At 39.8% G+C, this 25,730-nt stretch overlaps 1 protein-coding gene across 1 annotated transcript in view; it reads right to left on the minus strand.

Moving 5' to 3' along the window:
* SULT1C3 (sulfotransferase family 1C member 3) overlaps positions 1–23,928 on the minus strand; it is a 54,305-nt gene extending 30,377 nt beyond the window's left edge. The window contains exon 1 of the mRNA XM_084754684.1: positions 23,859–23,928. The gene's annotated coding sequence lies outside the window, so the exon portion shown is untranslated. The remainder of the gene's footprint in view (positions 1–23,858) is intronic.
* Between the last annotated feature and the right edge of the window lie 1,802 nt (positions 23,929–25,730).

Here is a 25,730-nt window from a genome sequence, read left to right on the forward strand (position 1 = left end):
ATAGAACATGAAAGTATAAAATGTTAAGGCAGACTTCATTTTCTGTAAGTCTGACCAGAAGCCTCAAAGCATATCCAGATTATCAGACTATACAGGCCTGAAGCAGATGTGCTGGACAAGGGCTTACTTCAGCCTACGATGATCACCAGGCAGAGCTACTGACACAAAGCACTCACGTGCCAGAAATGAAGCATTACAAATGGAAAGGCAGTCTCTAAACCATGCACATTTCTGTACCCTAAGTTCAATTACACCCATAAGCAGAAAGTATTAACATGCCACATAAGATAACTCAATCTTTTTGGTCTTCAAAGAAATATACTTTTAAGAATAAAAATACATCAATCTGCATTAACAAGTCATACCCATGCTAAATGAAGTTTACTTAGCAACTGAAAGTCAGGATCCCAAGTGTGCAGAACTATCTTCAGAGAACTTGGAATGTAGCATGCATAGTTCAGCTTAGATCTTCAGTGTCTTCTTTATCATCTTCAATATCATCAAACTGCATTTCATCTTCATCTCCACCACCAAATGTGTCTGTTTAATTGATTTTAACATGTTCTGGAAGTTCTCCATATGCCTTCAGACTTTCGCTTCATCTGCATTGTACTTTTAGATTACATCATCCTTGTTATCATGATAGTCTCATAGAATAATTAATATAATGTCTGAGGTATTTATTGAAACCTTTTTTTTAAACTTTCCCCTGATGTGGCACAGACTCTTGTAACGATCAAAACACATTGCTTCCAACTGTCCATTTTCGAGCATTTGATCACCTTCACATACGCCTTTTAGAAATAGTTTAATTAATTTATTCAGATTACAACTAAATTGTTATCCCATCACTTGTATCCTCCTGTTGCTCTCTCCCTCCCACTTTCACCCTATTCCCATCCCCTAGGTCTGTGACTGAAGGGGACCTCTTCTCCAACTATATGGTCAAAGGCTATCAAGTCTCATCTTGGTAGCCTGCTTATTCTTTCTTTGAGTGCCTCCAGGCCTCCCCACCAAGAAGAAGTGGACAAATAGAGGGCAGTCTCCGCTCTCTACACAACTGTGGAGAATGTCCTGTTCATTGGCTAGATCTGAGTAGGGGTTCAATGTTTACTGCTTGTATTGTCTTTGGTTGGTGCAGTAGTTTGAGCAAACCCCCCGGGCCCAGATCCACCTGTCATGATGTTCTTCTTGTAATTTTCTAGGACCCTCTGGGTCCTTCTATTTCCCCATTCTCCTACATTTCTCTCACCTAGGGTCCCAATAGGATGTCCTCACATCTATCCCAATCTCCTGGTAAGTGAAGGCTTTCATGGGACATGCCTTTTGGGCTAGTGTCCAATTATAAGTGAGTATATTCCATGTGAGTCTTTCTGCTTCTGGGTTAACTCACTCAGTATGATCATTTCTAGTTTTATCCATTTGTCCACAAATTTTAGGTGTAAATGTACCACAGTTTCTTTAAGAATTCTTCAACTGAGGGACATTTAGGCTGTTTCCAGCTTCTGGCTATTATGAATAAGGCTGCTATGAACATGGTTGAGCATATGTCCTTGTTGTGTGGTAGATTTTGCCCATCCTTTTTAAACACCAACTCTCTTTTTTCAGATTCATTTCAAATTTTACCTCTGCACCTGTTTTTGCCTCTTTTGCCTTTATTCTTTGGTATGATGGTAAGGGAAACCATGGGAGATTCTTGGTGTGACTTTGATGTGACTCTTTTCCAAGAGGTACTACTAGGACAGATGGCACGAAGTGTCTAACAATGGTAGATCTGAAGCATCTGTGTAGCTACTGTACTTTCTGGTATAGAAGATCCATAAGCAACAAACAGTGCTCCAGAGTCCTGGCTTCTGCTTTCAACAAAATAATACTTCTATTTCTCACCTAGTTCTCAGGAAGGTGTAGTGTTCCCAGTTGTGACAAAATGCATTGGAACCCCCTTAGCATCACAGCCCAGTGAGCAGGATGACCAGACAGTAGCCAGCCATGCCCCTTCCCATGGAGTTCCCTTATGGCCTCTGACTCTCGTCCAGGAAGGCCAGCCATGCAATGTGGAGGCCTCACACACTTGCATACACTCACTCCCTCTCCAATTTCTTCATGAAAGCACTTAGTGCTCTTGGCGCTACTTTCATTGTGTCCCATAAATATGAGTATGTTAGTCCCTCGTTTTAATTGAATTCTAAAACGTCTTTAATTTTTTTTTCTTTATTTCATTCCTGAGTAAGTTGTTCAGTTTCGATGAGTTTGTAGGCTTTCTGTTGTTTCTGTTTTTGTGAGTTCCAGTTTTAATCCATGGTGGTCTGATAAGGTATAAAGGGTTATTTCAATCTTCTTGTGTCTGTTGAGGCTTTCTTTGTAAGCAAGTAGATGGTCAGTATTGGAGAAGGTCCATGTGGTGCTGAGAAGAAGGTATACTCTTTTATATTTGGGTGAAATGTTCTCTAGATATCTGTTATTTCAATTTGATTCATAACATTAATTAATTTCATTATTTCTCTTTAGTTTCTATCTTGTTGATTTATCCATTGATGAGAGTGGGGTGTTAAAGTCTTCCACTATCAATCTGTGGGGTTCACTATGTGATTTAAGGTTTAGTAATGTTTCTTTTATGAAAATCAGTGTCTCTGCATTTGTGACATAGATATTCAGAATTGAGAATCCATCTTGGTGAATTTTTCCTTGATGAGTATATAGTACCATTCTCTATTTCTTTTGATTACCTTTGCTTAAAAATCGATTTTGTTAGATATTAGAATAGCTTCTCTTGCTTGTTTCTTGGGTCCATTTGCTAGGAAAAACTTTTCCTAGCCCTTTCCTCTGAGGTTAATGTTTATCTTTGTTGCCAAGGTAGGATTTTTATATGCAGAAGAATGTTGGGTCCTGTTTACACATCCATTTCTGTTAGCCTGTGTGTTTTTATTGGAGAGTTGAATTCATTGATGTTGAGAGATATTAATGACCAATAGTTCTTAGTTTTTAAAAAAATTAAGATTTTGTTAGTGGTAATATCTTTGTGTGGTTGTCTTATTTTGGTTTTGCTGTAATGAACCTATTTATACCCTGTGTTTTCTTGGGTTTAGTTACTCTCCTTGGATTGGAATTTTCATTCTAGTATCATCTGTAGGGCTGGGTCTGTGCATAGATATTGTTTAAAATTGATTATGTCATGGAATATCTTAATTTCTTCATCTAGAGTGATTGAAAGCTTTGCTGACTATAGTAGTCTGGGTTGACATATGTGGTCTCTTAAAAGTATGCAAGACATCAGCCCAGGGCCTAATGACTTTTATAGTTTTTGTTAAGAAGTCAGGTGTAATTCTTATAGGTCTGCCTTTATATGTTACAGCTTTTAGTATTTTTCTTTGTTCTGTAGATTTAGTGTTTTGATTATTATATGGTGGGAGGAATTTCTTTTCTGGTACAATCTAGTTGGTGTTCTGTATGCCCCTTGTATGTTTAAAGACATCTCTTTATTTCAGTTGGGGAAATTTTCTTCTGTGATTTTGTTGAAAATATCTTCTGGTCCTCTGAGTCTAGAATCTTTTTCTTTTATTCCTATTATTTTTAGATTTTTGTCATTTCATGGTGTCCTTAATTTCTTGGTTGTTTTGTATCAGCATTTTTTCAATTTAATATTTTCATTGAAACATATATTGATTTCCTCAGTTGTTCCTGCCACACCTGAGATTGTCTCCTCCATCTCTTGTTTTCTGTTGGTGATGCTTACCTGTATGGTTCCTAATTTCTTCTCTAACTTTCCCTTTAAAGGATTTCCTTGGCTTGTTTTTTCATTATTGATTCTATTTCCATTTTCAGGTCTTGAGCAGTTTTATTCATTTCCTTCACCTGTTTTTATTGTATTTTCTTGTATTTCTTTAAGTTATTCATTCATTTCCTTTTTAAAGGCCTCTATTTGTTTGTTTGAATATCCTGAAGACATGGAGGAATTTATTTATTTCCTCTTTAAAGGCCTCTACCATCTTCATAAGCATAGATTTAAGGTCATTTTCCTGTTTCAGCTGCGCTAGGATATCTACAACCTGTTGCCATATTGCCCTGATTTTTGTTGATTGTGTTCTTACACTGACATTTATGTATCTTATTATCCCTGGCATTAGCTGCTTATTCCTGGAGTCTGCTGGGCTTCTTGGGCATGTGTGGGGAGCCTTAGGTTGTGGAGTTGGGACTGGATCTCCTCAAACAGCCTACAGTTCTTCTCTGCTGGTTATGTCTTAGGGAATTAGGGTGTGAGTTTCTAGCCTGTGTGCTCCTAAGGTCCTCCAAGTCTCTTCAAGACAACTAGTAAATCTGTGAACTGTAGGCTGTATCTTTCCTTCTATGGAATCTGGAGTCATTCTCAGAATGGTAGGAGTAGCCAGCCTATCTGAGGATGCTTCCATGTGTCTCTAGCAGCCAGAATCTTCTCCTCTCTCTGGGGGAAACACGAATAGATGTTGATGTTTTGGGGTCAGCAGCACGGTGGCTTGCTTACTCCATAATCAAACTGCACTCCTGGTGCCCCACCAGGTGCCACCATCTTGGAACGGGACCCTGTATGCTCCTCCTGGCCAGCGTTCTTCACAGCAGGATTGGTAGAACCATAAACCAGAGGCTATGACCATGTCTCTGGTATTCATGAGCTGTCCTTGGTGAGGTGTGAGGACAGGTGTCTCGATGCTGAGCTGTGCTGGAGCTATGCCTTTCTGGAACCCAAGAGTCATGTTCAGGCATGTGGAAGGCACTGGGTGCCAGGAGTCTAGCACCATGTGTCTCTTGGACCTGGGAGCCATCCATGGGGGCCAGCAACTGTACATCCCTAGCTTCTTGGATGGAACCTCTCATCTGGAAAACACAGATGTTGGTTTTTTGGAGTCAGCACCAGGTCACTCACTTGTTCCACAGTCTCTGATCTTCTGCTACTCAGGTACCATAAGTTCTGGGTGCCACCATCTTCTCCATCAACGTTTTAAAGAAGTGAATTGATTTACAAGGTTGCTTTGTTACACAAAAATTTTATTCAACTGTACTGCATTGGACCGTGGGATTCAAGATAACCTGAATCAGTGCTGCAGACTCCAAAGCACCAACATCTGTTCATGTTTCCCCAGAGAGAGGAGAAGATTCTTGCTTCTAGAGACACATGGAAGCATCCTGGGCTTGGCTGGCTACTCCACCATCCTGAGGATGACTCAAGATTGCAAAAAAAGAGAAGATCCCACCTACAGTTCACAGATTTACTAGTTGTCTTGAAGAGACCTGGAGTGTTCCAGTACTATGGACACTCTTATTTGACTAGAGAGTAGACTATTACTTATTTTCTTTGGGAGTTGTATTTGAAAGCTTATATAATTAGAGGCATAACACTGTCCACCTTTTAATAGAATTAATCTATGGGAACTTGTCAATCATCTGGATAATGACATTTCTCAACATTTTGTAACTTCAAGAAATATGATACACCTAAAATCATGAAGATTCGATAAGGGACTATCATTTACTGATAATTTCACATACACACCATGGAAGTCCTTCCTCAGAAATAATTTCCTACAGATTATTGTAGGCAGTATCGTTGGTGAACCTGTATAGTTCATTTTCTAAACCCACTATTTTTATGTCATAGGCTGTATATACTATTATTACTAAGTTGATGTTCCATTTTCATTTTAAATCACATAAAAAGTTTAAAAATTAGAATTTCCATATTTATCTTGTTTATTTTTATTGTCGTTACTGTTCAAAGAACTTGTCAGCTTCCAATGAAATTAGCCAAATGATAACACTCATTAAGGACAGATCTACACTGACTCTGATTGCTGAATGCTTTGTTATCTTACTATAACTTAAAAGTCTTTACTAAAGTTTGCCTACTATGTGTCCTAATGTTTTAGGTAAGGAACCTAAAGTCATGAGAACTTTAAAACCCCACTTGAAGTTGGGCAGCTGGCTCAGGATCAGAAATCAGATGCATGAGGCCCAAAATTTCCTTTTAAATTAAATTATATATTTAAATTATATATTCACTTTACATTCCCATCATAGCCCCCTCCTTCCTCTCCTCTTGTTTTCTCCCTCTCACCATCTTTCCCCTGTCCCCTCTCCCCTTTTCCTCAGAAAAAGAGGAGAGAAAGGGGAGCTCCCTTGCCCAATAAAACCACCCTCACATCACGTGGCATCAGAATTGAGCTCATACTCTGTGAGGACCACAATGCAGCCTGGTTAGGGCAAAGTAATAGAAAGTGGTCAAAAGAGTTCATGACATAGAGAGCACCTGCTTAACTTACTAGGGGACCCATGTAAAGATCAAACTGCCCATTGGTTACATATGTGTAGGAGGCCTTGGTCTAGTCCATGTATGTTCCTTGTTTGGTGCTTCTGTCTATGTAAGCTCCCACGGGTCTAGGTTAGTTGACCCTGTTGGTCTTCTTGCAGCATTCTTGTCTCCTCCAAAAATGATTTTTGGTTTTTTGTTTTGTTTTGTTGGTTTTTGAAGACAGGGTTTCTCTGTGTAGCACTGGTTGTCTTAGATTTGCTTTGTAAACCAGGGAGGCCATAAACTCACAGAGATCAACCTGCTCTGCCTCCCAACTGCTGGGATTAAAAGCCTGTGCCACCACCATGTGGCAAGGTCCATAGTTTCTCAGCCAGTACAGTTGTCTCTCTAACATTATCGCAGACCTGAGCATCTCTATGTTTTATGCTGAATATATAAAAGCTAATATCCTCGATCTATTGGACAAAATTAGATTAGTTAAAATAATTATCTAAATCAACTATACTTTAAAAATTTACATTTAAATTAAATTTAAACTAATAATCTTTGGAACCTGCCAAATTATATTTAAACATTTAAAAATGTCAAATATCTTATAAAAGTATTTGCTTAAAGCATCAAGATTCTGAATGCATGTGTCTGGTCCCAGTTGACTCTGAGATTGTGTTTGTTCTGGGAGGAAAGTAGAAGAAACAGTACACTTTTTCTTTTTTGACTATCTCTGCAAACTGTTCTGGATGTTCAGTGACACCGTTAATATTGATGAACACTTAAAATTCTAAAATGTCATTAAAGATATGCCTTAATTGTGAGCTCTAATTTCTGTGTACAAATGCCTTGAGCATCTCACTGCACTTATTAATATGATGTAGAGTGAATTCTTAGAAAGAAAAGACCAGAAAAGCTAGACTGCCATTTTCATCTGAACACATTTGAAAAGGAGCAGCTTGTGAGGTTCAGGAAGTAGAGAGATTGGGACTTATTCAGATGGTTCAAAACCACAGGGCAATTCTGTTTTAGTAAATGCCATAGACATGAGAGCTTCATAAACACTTTTCATCCAAATGCCCTCCATATATCACTGGAAGCTTGTAATGATGAATGAATACTTACTATGGGCTAGACATGGCATGAGTGTTGATATCATGATGAAATACTTCTATTCCAATGCACAGACACAGGTAACAACATAAGATTGTAGCTGGTGCTATGCTGTGTGAAAATCTATGTAGAGTTAGTGAGTAATGGGTTTGATGGGTAAAGTCAGAGAAACCCTCTGAGACTTGAGATGCCTTGATGGTGAAAGCTTTGGCAGAGGGGATGTAGGCAGAAGGAGCTATAGATGATAAACCCTGGGGCCTGACCTGAGGCTGGATTCAGAGAAAGTTCAACCAAGGTCAGTCATAAGGGGTTGGTGATGCATCTTAGAAAGGGAGTTGAGATAATTTGGGTTTTGTTCTAAATCAATAAGTTTTCATTGAAGGATTCAGAGTCTATGCTTAAAATTGAGGCTTTGCTTTCTATAGATCAGAGAGCATTTTGAGTGCTGCTGAAGAATCATTTATAAGGGACAGATGTGCAATGGTAAGGTCAACTCAGAAACTCTTCTGTAGTCAAATAATTGCTTAGGAGAACTTTTCACCCTCTGAGACATTTTTTTTCATAGATATGCTCTGCATGTAATGTTTTGGCAAGGGCTATGGGAATATGTGAAATGACTAATATTATTTAACATTATTATAGATTGGCATTGTCCATGAGCAAGAATAAATCTCATATTGCATCTATCTTGCCTGTTGACTTATTTTCAGTGCAAACACCTGTTGGGATGGATAGGTTTACTTCTTGGACACCTGCAGGGACTTCTTGTTTCTCTCACCATGGGAAATGTTTCCAATGTAAGGCAGACTCACTTGTTTGGGGACCTACAGGATTTCTTTATTTGTGGAGATAAGCCGTATCGTGTGCAGTCACAAGAGGATTAAGGAATTGTTTACCAGCTCATAAAGAGGTATAACAGGATCAGAGCCTATGATTATGGCCCAAAGGAAGAGAGCTAGGTGTAGATTTCTAATTATTTCCTCCTTTCCCACCAAATGAAAAGAGAAAAATGCAGTTGTGTGAAATGAACTTCTCAGAAAGCATCATAACTATAATTGTAGGTGAGGATAAGGAGCCAAACAAACAATAAAAATTAGTCTAGAGGCAATTGTAAGCATTCTGAAGTAGTAGCCCAATACCCAAAGATTTGATAGAATTTCCTATGAAGCCTGAGGGTTCTGACATGAGGAGCAGCATTTTGCCTGTAAATTCCTTGTGCTGATTATGTGTGAGATTTTGGAGTGAATATTACCAAGCATGTCTAAGAAAAAAAAGCACCATAAGATGTAAGGATGTGACTGGGATGGGATTATCTCAAGGTGGCCAGCTGGGCAAAAGCACTTTGATCTAGGAATCCAGAGCAAGATGGAAACCAATTGGTTTTGGTTAGTTGGACACTCATGATGGAGACACTGGCTTTTCCATGTTGCTCTACAGGCATGGCTCCAAAGAAAAGTGTAGTATCTACAGAAGAAAGACAAAAATGGACACTGACACTGTGAGGGCAGGAGGCCAGGGAGAGTAGTGGGGAGGTATTTCACTTTTAGCTGTCAACCTCACCTGGCATATTGAGCAGGAAACTACTGATAAACTCAGTACATCACACCTTTGTCCAAGATCAAAAAGAAGTTCTGGTTGAGGTGCAGTCTTGGTGAGAAGCCATTTTGTTTAGCCATAACCACCCCAAGTTTCCAGTCAGATAAGGTTTTGTTATGTAAAATTTGCTTCCCTGCGGTAATGACTTAGTTATATGTTTAGATCCTCATACCTGGTACCTCAGAACATCACTGTGTTTGGAAACAAGACATTTAAGAGGTCATTATGTTAAAGCAATGCCTTTAGAGACATGGCTTTCAACCTTCCTGATGCTGTGACATTTTAATACTGTTCCTCATGTTGTGATGACCCCAACCATAAAATTATCATTGTTGACATTTCATAAGTGTAATTTTGCCATTGATATGAATAATAATGCAAACACCTGTGTTTTCTCATTATCTTTTTGGGGTTGTAACCCACAACTAGAGAGAGTTTTAGTCTAATGTGACAAATCAACATGGATAGGGCATCTACCAGGCAAGGAAAGTGAAAGAGAAACTAGCTATGTGCACTCCTTGATTGTGGACTGCTAGCTTTCAGGATGATAAGACAAAAAAAATCCCTCTTGTTTAAGCTGCACAACCTTGATTTTGATTCTGTCACTCCTAAGAGCCTGATACAAACCTGTTTATTACACAATATGCAGCTAGCAGGCAAGAAGAATGGCTTGTGCAGGCTAGTCTGTATTACGGGGTATGTATGTGTGAATGTGGAAGAACATGTGGCTGAGAAGCCTCTCTGACGTGATGTGCAGTAGTTAAAGAATGTCAATAGCTCATCTTACCAAAAACCATCTACAAATTCAATGCAATTCCAATAAAAACACCAACATAATTCTTTACAAACTTTGAAAGAACAATTCTCAAATTCACATGGCCAGAATAACTAAAATAATCCCACACAATAAAAGAACCTCTAGAAGTAGCACCACCCCTGTTTTCAAGCTGTACTACAGAGCAATAGTAATAAAAAGTGCATGATATTGCATAGAAACAGAAAGGTTGATCAATGGAATTGAATAAGACCCAGAAATAAACCCACACACCTGCAGACACTTGATTTTTGCCAAAGAAGTGAAAATTGTACAATGGAGAAAAAAAAGCATCTTCAACAAATTGTGCTGGCTTACCTGGAATTCTGTATGTAGAAGATTGCAAATAGATGCATATTTATCACCCTACATAAAACTCTTATCCAAATGGATCAAAGACTTCAACATAAAACCTGATACACTAAGCCTAATAGATGAGAAAGTGGGCAAGAGCCTTGAACTCATTGGCCCAGGGAACAACTTCTTGAACAGAACACCGACATCTCAGGCACTTAGATAAGCAATTAATAAATGGGACCTCATAAAACTGAAAACATTCTGTAAGGCAAAGGATACTGCCAATAGGACAAAATGGCAGCCAAAAGAATGGGATAAGATCTTCACATTCACCAGAGGATTAATATCCAAAATATATAAAGAACTCAAGAAATTAGATACCAACAAACCAAATAATCCAATTTTAAAATGGGTTACAGAGCTAAACAGAATTCTTAACAGAGAATCTTGAGTGGCTACAAAGCATTTAAAGACATGTCTAATGTTCTTGTCATCCGAGAAATGATTTTGAGATTCCATCTTACACCCAACAGTATGTCCTAGCTAAACTCTAGTGACAGGCACATGGTGGTGAGGTTGTGGAGAAAAGGAAACACACTCCTTTAATTTTGGTGGAAGTGCAAACTTTTACAGCCACTTTGGAAATCAATCTGGTGGTTTCTTAGACAAATGGGAATAGTTCTACCTCAATGGACAGTTATACCACTCCTGGGCATATTCTAAAATATGTCCCACCATACCATAAGGATACTTGTTTAACTATGTTTATAGATGCTTTATACATAATAAGCAGAAACTGAAAACAACCTAGATGTCCCATAACTGAAGAATGGATAAAAAAAAACTGTGGTATATTTACACAATGGAATACTGGTTAGCTATTAAAAACAAAGAACTCATGAAATGTGCAGGAAAATGGCTGGTTCTAGAAAATATTAACCTGAGTGAGGAAACTCAACCCCCCCCCAACATGCATGGTATGTATTCACTTGTAAGTGGATCTTACAAGTCATAAAGTACAGGATAACCACACTACAATCCACAGACCCAAAGAAATTAAGTAAGAAGTAGGGCCCAAGGGAGGATGCTTGAAACTCACGCAGAAGGGGAAATATAATAGGCATTAGAGGTGGGTGGATGAAGGTATGGGTAGGAGAGAAGATAGGAGTGAGGAGTGGAGTAGGGAGTGTGTGTGTGTGAGAGAGAGAGGGGGGGAGAATATGGAAATCAGAGGTGGAGGCGGGCATTTTTGGGATGTGCCAGAAACCTGGGATGGGGGGGTGGATACAGGTGACCTAGCTGAGACTTCTAGCAGTGGGGGATATAGAGCCTGAAGTGGCAGGACTTCCAGTGGAGGAATAAGGACAGCAACCTACCTACTAATTCTTCAACCCAAAATTTGTCATATCTCTAAGATGTGCAGGGAAAAAGATGCAACAGAATTTAGGGAATAACCAACAATAGACTGGCCCTACTTGAGACCCATCCCATGGAAGAGAACCAATCCCTGACACTGTTAACATTAATCTTCTATGCTTGTAGACAGAAGCATAACATAATTCCTCTGAGAGGCTTCACCCAGCAGCTGATGAAAAAAGAAGCAGAGACTCACAGCCAAACATTAGATAGAGCTTGGGAGTCTTATGGAAGAGTTAGAGGAACTATTTATGGAGCCAGAGGGGTCAAGGACTCTATAAGAAGACTTACAGAATGGCGAAGGACACTGTCAGCAGAAGAAAACGATAGCCTAGAGATGGGAAAAGATCTTCACCAACCCTGCATCTGACAAAGGGCTAATAACCAAAATATATAAAAAAAAAACTCAAGAAATAAACACCAGCAAACCAAATAATCCAATAAAAAATGGGGTATAGAACTAAACAGAGAATTCTAAACAGCGGAATATTGAATGGATGAGAAACACTTAAAGAAATGCTCAATATCTCTAGTTATCAGGGAAATGCAACTGAAAATGACTCTGAGATTCCATCTCATACCTGTCTGAATGACTAAGATAAAAAACTCAGGTGACAGAACATGCTGGCGAGGATGTGGAGAAAGGGGAACACTCCTTCATTGCTGGTTGGAGTGCAAACTTATACAACCACTTTGGAAATCAATCTGGTGCTTTCTCAGGATATGGGTAATAACTCTCTCAGGACCCAGCCATACCACTCCTGGGAATATACCAGAAAGATGTTCTGCCATACAAGGACATTTGCTCAACTATATTCATAGCAGCTTTATTTGTAATAGCCAGAATCTGGAAACAACCCATATGTCCCTCAACTGAAGAATGGATAAAGAAACTAGTACATTTACACAGTGGAATACTACTATTCAGATATTAAAAACAAAGAAATCTTGAAATTTGCAAGCAAATGGATGGAACTGAAAAAGATTATCCTGAGTGAGGTAACCCAGATGCAGAAAGACACACATGGTATATAATCACTCATAAGCTGATATTAGCCACTTAATACAGGATAGCTACACTACAACTTAGAGACTGAAACATCACCCAAGGACCATGTATGAGATGGACCTAGACCCACTGCTCAGATGTCTCCTTGTGGATCCCACTTGTGGAGAATAGGGACTACTTCAGACATGCACTCTGGCCACTGAACTTAGATCACTTCCCCCTGGCAAGATGGCCTTGCCAGGCTACAGAGGAAGAAGTTACAGATTGTATAGATGAGACTTGATAGGCTGAGGTCAGATGATAGGGGAAGAGGGCTCCCCTTTCTGAGTACTAAGGGAGGGAGGGAGAGGGGATGAGGGAGGGTCAGAGGGTCATGTATCCTTCATGTTCCAGCACCAAGTGTTTCAATTGCTGTTCCTCATCAGAACAAGACAGCTCCCAGGACATTTTCAAGGAAAGCTTTCAATCCCAAATTGTCCAACATTTCAGACTGTCCCATGGAGGACTCTAATTAAGTGTGGGACTTCTCAACATTTAGAAACTGGACCACAAATGCTATTCCTAGCTTGTTTAACCATACCTCCATTTTATTTAGGCCCTTACTATGTATTATTCATAGGAAATGAATAATGACACCCATTTCCTTTAAGGGAGGTCAAGTAGGTTATTGGTTGCTTTCTTGGGCTATAGAGGGTTATTATCAATGGGAGTTGGTTACAAGTTATTATTGGTCTTCTTTAGAAAGAAAACAAGGTTAGACTCATGGATGTCTCTCTTTTCCCTGATCTTATATTCTTAGGTTGGAGATAGGGGTTGAAAAGAAAGATGGGGGAATATAGAAATATGTAGGGAAGATAGAACAAAAAGTAGATTAGTGAATCTACTCCTCAGTGCCTCAATTGTCACTCACAATGTTTTTTTGTTTGTTTTTGTTTTTGTTTTGAGACAGGGTTTCTCTGTGTAGTCTTGGCTGTCCTTGACTCGCTTTGTAGACCAGGCTGGCCTTGAACTCACAGTAATCTGCTTGCTTCTGCCTCCCCAGTGCTGGGATTAAAGGTGTGTGCCACCACCCCCCAGGTCACCATGTTATTTTTAGTTCATTGCTATAAAATTTTGTATATAGATGCAAAATAAGTTTAATTCTAGATACAGTGGTATAGAATTCAAATGTAAGTTTATTCATCACACACATTATAGATAAATATTTCTGTTCTAATGTGAGGTATTGTATCCATATAACTCAATTATAATACAAGAATTACTTCCAATACTTTGAAAGTTCTAATGCAGGCTGTTTAGGATAAATAAGTTATACAAGTTAATTGTTAGCTGATCAAATCATGGCCATGTCAGTCAGTAGTCTGCTTTTATCACAAGAATATACATCTTAGGTGCAGCAGATAGATATGATTCTATAGAAAGATAAGGTAGGATAGTTAGATAAGGTTTTCAAAACCCTCAGAGACATGCAGAGTATGGTATTTAAAAATGTTTTCATTACTTTGAAGATTCACAGACAATGAGACAGGTTAACTCCTGGCAACACCCAGCCTACCTCAAAGAGGATGATGAGCATCTAAGTACCTCCTAATGGAGATGGCTTCAAATGTGGCAAACAAGCCACTGGAAAAATGTCCTCATTTCTACCACAGACAGGCTTCTGCCTAAAGAAGGACAAACTAGGATACAGGCAGAGTCGATTGCCAAACTCTGCCAAGACAGGGTAGGCAAGTCCTCAGTACTTCTTGCCTTACAAATATGTCTGTCAGATATATTGGGCCAGAAGGCTGAAAAAGATGCTCCAATGTTAGAGAGTTTTGGGTGACTATTCATGTAGCAATCTGTCTCTGTCATCTTCCTATTTGGAAAGCTACTAACCTGTACTCTCAGCATAATCAGGTAATGAGGTTTATTCCTTCTCAAGTCTCTTATGGGGTTAAAGACCAGGTAGCTTAGTTTTACAATGAAACTTAGTTGTTTACGGGTTAAGATGTTTTTAGGTCTAGATAGATGTTTTAAGTTGATAATGACAAGACGTGATGGAGATTGATTTACATTCAGAATTTTAGACACACCAAGATAGGAAAGATGTTTTCTACAACACTGTCAAATACCAATAGCCAAAACACTAAGAATTTAACATTTATGCAATTCTTGATTGTTTCATGGTTCTTCTTGCTATAGGTAGTTTATTGTATATATGTGTAATAATATAAAAAACAAAAAAGTTTATGGTAACCACTTAAAATGATTGTATCAAAAATAGTTATAGCATTGATGCAACTATTAATCTCAATAAATGTAATCTGGCCCTTAAAAGAGCAAAACATATATGGTTACTAACAATAAAAAAAAAAAGACTTACCAAGTAAACTAACCAGTGTCCCTGGGGGCTCAGAGAGACTGAACCACGAACCAAGGAGCATGCTTGGTTTGGTCCTAAGCCCCCTGCACAGATGTAGCAGATGTGCAGTTTGGCCTTCAGGTGATTTCCCCCATCAGGTGGAGTGGAGTTACCCTCTCTGACTCTGATACCTTTCTTAGGATCCAGTCCCCCTAACTGGGATGCCTTCTTTGGTGTAAATAGGAGAGGATGCATCTAGTTCTGCAGCAACTTAATGTGCCCTGCATGGTTGGTATCCATGGGCCACACCCTTCTCTGAGGAGAAGGGGAGGGAAGAATAGGAGGAAGACTGTATGAGAAGGGAGACTTGGAGGAGAAGAGCAGCGACTGTGATCAGAATGTAAAATGAATAAATAAATTAACAGAGAAAAAAGAATGCCAATGGCCCATATACAAATAAAAAATGTGGTTCTACCTGTGTGGGCTGCACAGGAAAAGGCCCGGCCAACTATAAAAAGTGTGTCTTTGGCTATACTAAGGACTGTGGGCAGTATGGAGTGATGCATGAATGCTCATTAGCAGAAAAATCACGCAAGAAGAAAAATGAATATGGCTACAATACTCCTGTGGAAATTGTCTGTATGTGTTCTGGAGGTTTTGAAGAGACAGAAAATGCTTGTATATGCAGAAGAAATCCCCACACCACTGCTTCTCATGAGGATCTGTGCTGGGGCCTCAGGGACAGAAGACAGACTCACCTCTTAAGTTATTGAGAAGATGCCCCATGGAAAATGTGGCAGTGCGCATAAACTCTGCTTCTTCAAGAAGATGTGGAAGGAGAAACTCCCTACATTGAAACAGGTGAAATTCACTCAGGCTTTTAAAGTCTACATTTCTTGGTGGCTGTTAAGAAGATTCATATAGTTTGATGGTATTCTTTATAATAGAGTGACCACAGAAGGTAAAAAGGGAAATGATGCAGCTAGTGCTGCCTTCCTTCAGTGTTGTTCTGGAACTTGCCACCAATCCCAGATACTTCTCCTAGAGTGACTGGAGTGAAGAGTATGCTTATAATAAGTTAGGACTATATGTATGAACATGTTTTCCCAGTAGTCAGGGATGTAGTTAACCCTTGTTATTCTGCATTCCCACAACACTTTGCAATTCATACGTTCAACCAGTGAATCTCTTAATGGGCATCTTTTCCCCAACCACTAAGGTCATGAACTTCTCCACAGATGGGTGGTACCTAGTAGCCTTGATGTTCTACTTCCTGTAGTGGCAGGGGGTATGTTCTAGGAACTCTATACATGTTGGATAAATGCATCGGTGCATATATGTACAAACTCAAGCACTTCATAGACTTAAAAGTTTTGCAAACCAATGATGTCAGGATAAAAGTGTGGCACTTTACATTAAGTTTGACATCCTGAAGTTAATTTCCAGAATCCCCATGGTTCAAGGCAAATACTGATTATTCCAACTAGTCCTTTGACCTCCTTGTGTGTGCTTTAGCATGACTGCAAATGTACATACACCACAAAAACTTTAAAAAACCATAGCAACCCAATTAAATATATTTTTGTAGCCTAAAAATTTTGTTAGCATTACATAAATATTGACAGAAATAAGTTTTTAAAAGGCATGGGCAAAATAAAAAAGAAAGAAAAAAAAAGACAAAAAGACATGTGCATCTTTCCCATGTCCATACATCAATAGTATGTAAGATTATGTCTTTGATGTATATATTTTCTTTTTATTATTTATTTATTTTTAAAAAACTTTTTATTGGTTCTTTGAGAAGTTCACATCATGCACCCTAATTCTACATATCTCCCCATGCCTTCATGCCTTCATATCTGCCCTCTGCTGTTTGTACCGCCTCCCTGAAAGAAAACAAACAAATAATAAGCAAACATGCAAACAAAACATCTTTGGACAGAAGCTGCAATATCTCATACAATATACACTTTTTCCCAAACAGCTTTACTTGCAAATGTTCATTGCAATGAGTCATTAGTCTGATTTGAGACCCCTGGCTTCTGCTTCGTTATCAATACTGGATCCTCACGGATCTCCTCTGGGAAATCCTGTCATTTCTCTGTGTCATGGAGATCCTAAAGCTTTGGATCTGTAAGGTCAGCCCCTTCATGCATTCTAACTGCTCATTGATAGGGTAGTTTTGGTTTTGGCCAGTTCAAAGCCCTGGATCTGAGTCTGAGAGGAATCTGACTTGGAAACAAAATAATCTAAATATCTCTACTTTAGGTGAGTTCTTTGTTTTTTTGTTTTTTGAAACAGGGACTTGTTATGTACTTGTTCCTAGATGAACTTTCAATCTTATTGTCTAAGCCATTGAATAATACAAATATTTGCAATAAAGATATGAGCGTATTTGCCCCCATTTCATTTGTCTAGATTTCCACTAGTCCTGCCAACATAGACCCACTCAAATTCATGTCCTCTGTAGTGCTGTGTCTATGTTTATATGCAGCCAGCACTGCAGCCACATGTATCTGAATTCTGATAGCTGTATGTAATTGATGCCCAGGCTAGAAGAAGGCTGGGCACTGAAGCTGTACACAAGAAATAGGTAGATTAGCTGGCCCCTCATGCTCCCTGTTGGATAATAAATAAAAATACATGGTTGAGGAGTGATGCTTGGGCCTCTAGTTGACATTCACTAGCATCTAGGATTCAGTTGTTTTCTAATAAGAATGAGGAACCTATTAGGTTTTTTTTTTTTTGAGAAAAGTAGAAAATATTTGTGAAAAAGCTGTTTGGTTTGGACAGCTTGGAATAATTTCAGAATTAAGAACTCGCCTAGTGCTCTCTAGCCAAGATTTTAAGTTCACATATGTGTCAATGTCTGTGTAATACATTGTCCTACATTTCCTACAGAGGCCAGAGGAGTTAGAAATCCCTGCAGTTGGAATTATGAGGGGATTGTGATCTGCCTCATGTGTGTGTTGGTAATAAAATTGGGTACCTCTGAAAGAGACTTAAAAAAACGTGGCCTTCATTGTTTCAGAAATGACTGAGTCTTATGCCAGTTCTGACTGTAGAGTGCTTAGTCACACCAGAATATACATGTAAGGATGGTTTCTCTTTTAGTCATGGCTCTGTTGTGATGAAGAGAGATCATGACCAAGTCAACTCATATAAAAATTCTTTAATTTGAGACATGCTTATAGTTTCAGGTATTATTGTATTATTTTCATAGCAGGGAACACAGTAATAGGCAGGCATGGTACAACCATCTCAAATCTAGATCTTGATCTCTATGCTAACAGAGAGCGCCTGGGCCTGGCATGGGCTTTTGAAACCTCAAAACACACACATCCTCCAACAAGGCCACACCTATCCACTCTAGACTGCACCTCCTTCTCCTTCTCAAAAATGTTATTCCTTGACGACTAAGTATTAAAATTTATGAGCCTATGGGGGACATTCTCATTCAAACCACCCCACTTTCAAATGTTAGAATCATAATAGTACAATTGCACCAATAGTTTACACTTACATTACTGTGTTTTTCCCTTTAGCTTACTTATAAAAACTAAAACTAAGTACTTCAATTTTAAAAGTTAGCTTTGTGCCAAATACTTAAACTTACTGACACTGAGAATAAGGACGTTTACTATTGCATACCTAAGGCATCTTGGAAAAGTGTGCTTACTAGCCACTTAGTGATGTTGGCAAGTACCTGAGATTATTCTATTTTTCTGTTGTGCTGTAGTTGTGGTGGCATTTGAGACTCAGCATGAACCTTGGTGCACCCAGGACAGCTGAGCAACTATGCTTGCAGTCTCACCTGAACCTTTTGGCTTACACTAGACTGAATAAACTTGCATTCTGTGAGGGATGTAAACTTTTGGAGCTTTGTGCAGGTCTTGTGTTTTGGATGTGAACATTTTCCCAAGGGCTCATTGTTGGTCATGCACTGTTCCTTAGCTAGCAGATCTAGTAGGACTGGTGGGGACTTTTCAGAGGTAGAGTAAAATGGGAAGAATTTGGCTCATTGGAGGCATGACCATGAAGTGGATATTGAGACCCCTTGGCTTTGTACCTTTGCTTTCTGGCTGTCATGAAGCAAGCAAAACATTTTTCTTTATGATATTTAACCCTAGCACAGATACACACACCATAGAGCCAATTGAGCACAGACTACAGCCTTCAAAACTATGAGCGCAAATAAATATTTAGTACTGGTAAGCTGTTTAGTTAGCTGATAGAGTCTCCAACTATCGCAAAAGAGAGCCTATCCATCATCTTCTTGTAAGTTCACTTGAATCTAGCCTAAGGCCAAGAAGTGATTCTCCTATGGAGGCAGAGGACATTGACGACCCAAATTCTGCATTCTTTCCACAGGAAAAGATCTCACTATACGATATTTGAGAGAGAGAGAGAGAGAGAGAGAGAGAGAGAGAGAGAGAGAGAGAGAGAGATGTGTGTGTGCCCTAAGATCAGAATTGAAGAAAGTAAATACATGTTCTTGTCTTCTTTTTATATGTTAATATTTCTGGATTAGAACACCAAGATCAAAAGCAACCTTGGTGAGGGTGGTCTCATTTGCTTATAGTTGTAGATAAAGAATAAGGAAGGAACCTGGAGGCAGGAACTGAACTTAGAGGCCATGAAGAAAAGCTGCTTAATGGCTTGGTCTGTTTGACTTGCTCAGTTACCTTTCTTTGCTTACTTTTTACTTTTAAATTTATTCACTTTACATCCCAGTTATAGCCCCTCCCTCATCTCTTCCCAGTCTCCTTCATCCTTCATCCCCCCTTTCCCCACCCCTAGTCCTCAGAAAGGGGGAGCACTCCTTCTCTATCATCTGTACCCAGCCTATCAAGCCTCATCAGGACTGCATGCATCCTCTTCCTCTGTGGCCTGGCAAGGCCACCATGCCAGAGGGAAGTGATCAATGAATGGGCACCAGAGTCCAGGTCAGTCGTAACCCCTGTTCCCCATTTTATGGGACCCATGATGAGACTGCGCTGCCTATCAGTCTCTGCAGTACCCCACCACCCAAGGTCCATTGGTCTCCTTGTGGAGCTCCTGTCCCCTGCAGGTCCTTCCATCACAAAACTCTTCCATAGGACTCCATGTGTGCAGTCCTAAAGTTTGGCTGTGGGTCTCAGCATCTGCTTTGATCCCCTGCTGGGCTTTTAGAGGACCTCTATGGTGGGCTCTTGTCCTGGTCCTTCTCTCCAGCCGCTTGACCTGTCCATTCTAGTTGCCCTTCTGAATGAGAATTAAACGTCCTCTCTAGCGTCCTCCTTGCTGTTTAGCTTCTTTAGGTCTGTGTACTATAGTTTGGTTATTCTGTGTCACGTGGACTAATATCTGCTTATGAATGAGTATATACCATGTGTGTCTTTCTGAGTCTGGGTTCCCTCACTCATGATGGTCTTTTCTAGTTCCATCAATTTGCCTACAAATGTCAAGATTTCCTTGTTTTTAGTAGCTGTACCACAGTTTCCTTATGCATTCTTCAGTTGAGGGACACCTATTCCGAATATAGCTGTTATGAACTTAGTTGAACAAATGTCCTTGTTGTATGGTGGAGCATCTTTTGGGTGTATGTCCAGGAGTGGCATAGCTGGGTCTTGAGGTAGCACTATTCCCAATGTTCTGAGAAATTGCCAGATGATTTTCCAAAGTAGTTGTACTAGTTCACACTCGCGTCAGCAATGAGGGAGTGTTCTCATTTCTCCATGTCCTCACCAGCATGTGCTGTCACTTAGGGTTTTGATTTTAGCCTTTCTGATGAGCGTAAGATGGAATCTCAGAGCCACTCTGATTTGCCTCTCTGGGTTCTGTCATTCAGTAGAATCTTTACCTCATTCATGCATTTATCCAGAAAGATGGCTCAATAACAGAGTGTTGATGCGCTAAGTGTCTGAAACTAGGCTTGTGATTTTGCAGTTGGTGACAAATTATAGTACCAATTTCTTTACTAATGACTAACGCAGGAGACCTAGGCCCACTATGGATGGCTCCACCCCTATAAATTGGTCCTTAGTTGCATAAAAAAGTGAACTCAGTGAGCCATGAAGACCAAGCCAGTAACCAGTCTCTCTTCATGTTATTGGCCTTTGCCCCCTGCCTGAGTTCCTGCCACAAGTTCCCTAAATGATGTACTTTGATCAGGACATGTAAGTCAAGTAAACTTCCTTCCCAACATTGATTTTTATTACAGTGTCTATCAGGAATAGAAAGTACACTAGGACAATATCCTAGACTGGCCTCAATTGTGGGATCCTACTGCCTCTACCTCCTGAGTGCTGGGATACAGGTATGCACTAAAACATTAAATAGATCTACAGAAATGTTAAGATGAGATTGCCGGGCGTGGTGGCGCACACCTTTAATCCCAGCACTCGGGAGGCAGAGGCAGGCAGATTGCTGTGAGTTCGAGGCCAGCCTGGTCTACAAAGTGAGTCCAGGACAATCAAGGCTACACAGAGAAACCCTGTCTCGAAAAACCAAAAAATAAATAAATAAATAAATAAATAAATAAATAAATAAATAAATATGAGATAGATGTCATGTAAAGACCCAGGAAAATAGAATTCCAGTGAGAGTATTTTTTTTTAACAAATAGAATAATAGAAAATATCTTCAAGCAGATGGATGAGACAGATGTTGTGATAAGGAAAAAAAAAACTAACAAGAGATGTGGCCTAAGAAGTATTCAGGGCTGGGGAGGAGCTTGACGGGTTGGTTGTTAATGCTTTGAGAAACTATCAGAGGATAGGAAAAGAGGAACAGCATCATCTGACTTGAGATAGTTAATTGTTAGGCAAATAGGAGACCAGTAACAGTGATTGCAGGGACATCAGTTTAGGAGACTGGTAGAGCTCTGTCAACACTGTGGATTGTTCCATCACACAGCTGAACCCCTAGGTGAATATAGCCACTTTCCTGTGTACAACATGATTCATGAGGTCAGAATGTAGGCGAACCTCTAGCTGCCAGCAGAGACACCCACTTGTAACTCAGGACCTGTATCTTGGGATCAGAGGATATGTGACACTCTGCGCCTTGCCCCCAGAACACATTCCATCACACACTTCCTGGAGCCTGGCTTGTGAGCTCAGAAGGGAATACCATTACAAGATGGCTCCGTGGGTAAAGTTGCTTGCTGTTGAGCCTGACAACCATGTGGTAGAAGGAGAAAATGAGCCTCTGCAAATTGTCCCCTACAGCATGGCAAACACACTATGCCCAATACTAAACAAGGAAATAACATATAACAGGTTTGAAGAAAGGGGAAACATAAGTGATTGATATACATGTATAAATGCCTGTTGTTATCAACAGGCATCAGTAGTTACAAACTAAAACTACATTATGATGCCATCTCACCACAGTCAGAGTGGCAGATATTAAGGAAACAATGACAAATGTTGCCTAGTATGTAGGCAAAGTGGATTTTATATCACACCTGACTATATAGTCAAAGGTTTCCAAGATACTTTCACATGTTTATTGCAGCCCTGGTCATCATAGATATTTATGGAACAAAGCCATGTGTCCAGCAACAGGAGACTGGGTGAATAAAATATATACACACACAATGGAAGTTTCCATTTGTTAAAACAAAACAAAACAAAACAAAACCTTTGTCATTTGTAGGAAATTAGATGTCACAGGATCGTCTTAGTTAGGTTTACTATCACTGTGATAAAAATACTATGACTTAAAGCAACTTAGGAAGAAAAGGGTTTATTTCACTCAGACAGTTCATCATCAAAACAGTAAGGGCAAACCCTCAAGTAGGAGAGGAACCGGGAGGCAGGAGTGGATGCAAAGTCTTGGAAAGGGGCTGGCTACTGGCTTGCTCAGCCTGCTCTCTTATAGAGCTACCAGTCCAGGGATGGCACTGCTTACAATGAGATGAGCCCTCCCCATCAATCACCAATTTAAAAGACTGCTCCACAGGCTTTTCCACAGCTCAGTCTTATGGAGGCATTTTATTAATTAGGGTTTCTTCCTCTCAAATGAGTCACCTATCTGTGTCAAATTGACATAAAATTAGTCAGCACAGGGATGCGATCTTATTAAATGAATATTTCAGGAAGACAAATATTATATGCTTTTTATAATTTTTAGTTCCTAGGTGTAATGCAAATACATAAAATCGCATATGTATATTACATGAAAATAGACGTGATCTTATCTAGGGGAAGAAAGAAAATTGGGGCACTAAGGAGTTTTGTGTACAATCAATATACACATTGAATAATTTTAAAAAAGAAAATATAGAATTACATTAGTTTAAATTTCAATTTCACCTATTATTAGAAAACATGATCAAACTGATGTTAAAACTTTACATCATATCATAAAGGTTTTTAAAATGCTCACACAATATTAGAAGTGATATGTTACAACAATTTAGGCAAGAAAAAAAAATAATAGGAAGAATCATTATTGTAACAAAATTTGGAGCAAGGTTTGGCTGGTGAAAGAGAAACTCCAGCGAAATAGAAGTAGAAGGACCCAGAGGGTCCTAGAAGCCTACAAGTAGAACATTATGATAGGCAGATTTGGGCCCAGGGGTCCCGCTCAAACTAAGGCACCAGCCAAGGACAATACAGGCGGTAAACCTTAAGCCCCTACCCAGATCTAGCCAATGGACAGAACACTCCCCACAGTAGAGTGGAGAGTGGGATATGACTTTCTCACATACTCTGGTGCCTTACCTTTGACCATGTCCCCTGGACGGGGAGACCTGGTGGCAAGCAGAGGAAGGACAGCAAGTTACCAAGAAGAGACTTGATACCCTATGAGCATATAGAGGGGGAGGTAATCCCCTCAGGAACAGTCATAGGGGAGGGGAATAAGGGGAAATTGGGAGGGAGGGAAGAATGGGAGGATACAAGGGATGGGATAACCATTGAGATGTAACAAGAATAAATTAATAAAGGAGGAAAAAAAATAAACTTGAAAAACAGAAAGTGCCTTAAAAAAAAAAAAAGGAGGAGCCACTAACCTGGAGGTTGAGACGGGGTGAAGCTGGGGGAATTTCTGGGTCCCAGCATTGCAGGGGTTGACACTGGTGACCCACGAGTGCCCTCAGAGGCGGTCCTGGAGCACCTGTCCATGCTAAAAACTAGCTATGGCACGGAAACCTCTTGAACAAGCGAAGAACTTTCCTTCTGTAGTGTCTCTCTTGCGCCCTCTATTGACAATGCATAAAAATGCCTGTCCAGAAAAGGAAAACAGTGCCAGGGTTATTTCACATAAGGCACACACGGAATTTGGAGATGAGGGGAAATAAATTGATAGCAGACACAGAATGAGATAATTTTATGAGTTCCAGTAGTTTTTAAGTAGAGTTTATAGCACAGCATTTTAGCTACTATGAAACATTTTCAATTGTATTTGTATACGCAAACAGGCAATTAACTAGAAACACCTCCAAATATAAACAATTGATTGCCACGTGTACTGATAGCTAATATTTTTCAGAAATAAACAGAGAACTCAAAGGTGCAAAATGTTAATTTTCTGGAAGTTTCTGCTCTGCTGTGGTAGTATAACAGCTACAGAGAGCGATTGTGTTCAAATGTAGTAAAATATATATAGCCTGACCCTTGCCATTTAAACAATTTTAGGAGTAATATTAAGGCATTAAGTATGCTTGCAATGTAATGTAGCTATTACAACTCAATTATCCAGAAATTTTTATTACTCGATATCAAAACTATGTAACTATTATTTGATTTTTTCTTTAAAACAATACTTTATTTTATGTATGGCAAAAAGATTTACATATTAAATTGTGCTAGAATGATTTGATAAGGTTTTAAATATTTATTTTTAAAAGATTTTTGTACTGGTTTGAGAATTTGGTAAAACGTGTCAAGACGACCCTCCTCCAACTTGTTGCACACCCACCCTCTGCATTCTGTCTACCCTCCTGTCCCTACCCACCCGACGGCAAGTTTCCTTCTTTTCGCTAGGCTCACTGAGTCCAGTTTGTTTTGCCTGACGTCTTTTGTGAATGGGCTCTCTCTAGAGTGTGGTCAACCGTTGAAACATGGTCCAAGATGGAGTCGTGCAAGGAGAATCCTGAGTGCTCGTGAGAAAATCCAAGAGAACACGACCTGAGTCTTGTGACCTCTCTTTCTTCAAAATGTGGAATTGTTCTTGAAATGCGTTTTTGTGTTTCACCACGGTGCACTGGATGGGAGTGAGTGTACCGCGGATTGTGCATCATTGCTTGCTGCTGTTATACTGTGTGCACTGGGCTGGAGAGATGGCTCAGTGGTTAAGGGCACCACCTGTTCTTGCAGAGGTCCTGAGTTCAATTACCAGCAACCACATTGTGGCTCACAAACATCTATAATGTTATCTGATGCCCTCTTCTGCAGATAAAGCACTCATATACAATAAATAAATCTTTATAAAAAAGACTGTTTAAATAAAAAAAAACTGTGTGCACTTAGCATAGTAATACTAGTAGCCATCCCCTTAGGCACACAGCAACAGGTTCGCGGCCCTAGAACAGTGTATAAGGCCGTCCCCTTAGGCACACAGCAACAGATTCGCGGCCCTAGAACAGTGTATAAGGCCATCCCCTTAGGCACACAGCAACAGGTCGCGGCCCTAGAACAGTGTATAAGGCCGTCCCCTTAGACACACAGCAACAGGTCGCGGCCCTAGAACAGTGTATAAGGCCGTCCCCTTAGGCACACAGCAACAGGTTCGCGGCCCTAGAACAGTGTATAAGGCCGTCCCCTTAGGCACACAGCAACAGGTTCGCGGCCCTAGAACAGTGTATAAGGCCATCCCCTTAGGCACACAGCAACAGGTTCGCGGCCCTAGAACAGTGTATAAGGCCATCCCCTTAGGCACACAG

The sequence above is a fragment of the Acomys minous genome, assembly GCF_964271855.1.
Source record: "Acomys minous genome assembly, chromosome: 13".
NCBI classification, from domain to species: Eukaryota; Metazoa; Chordata; class Mammalia; order Rodentia; family Muridae; genus Acomys; species Acomys minous.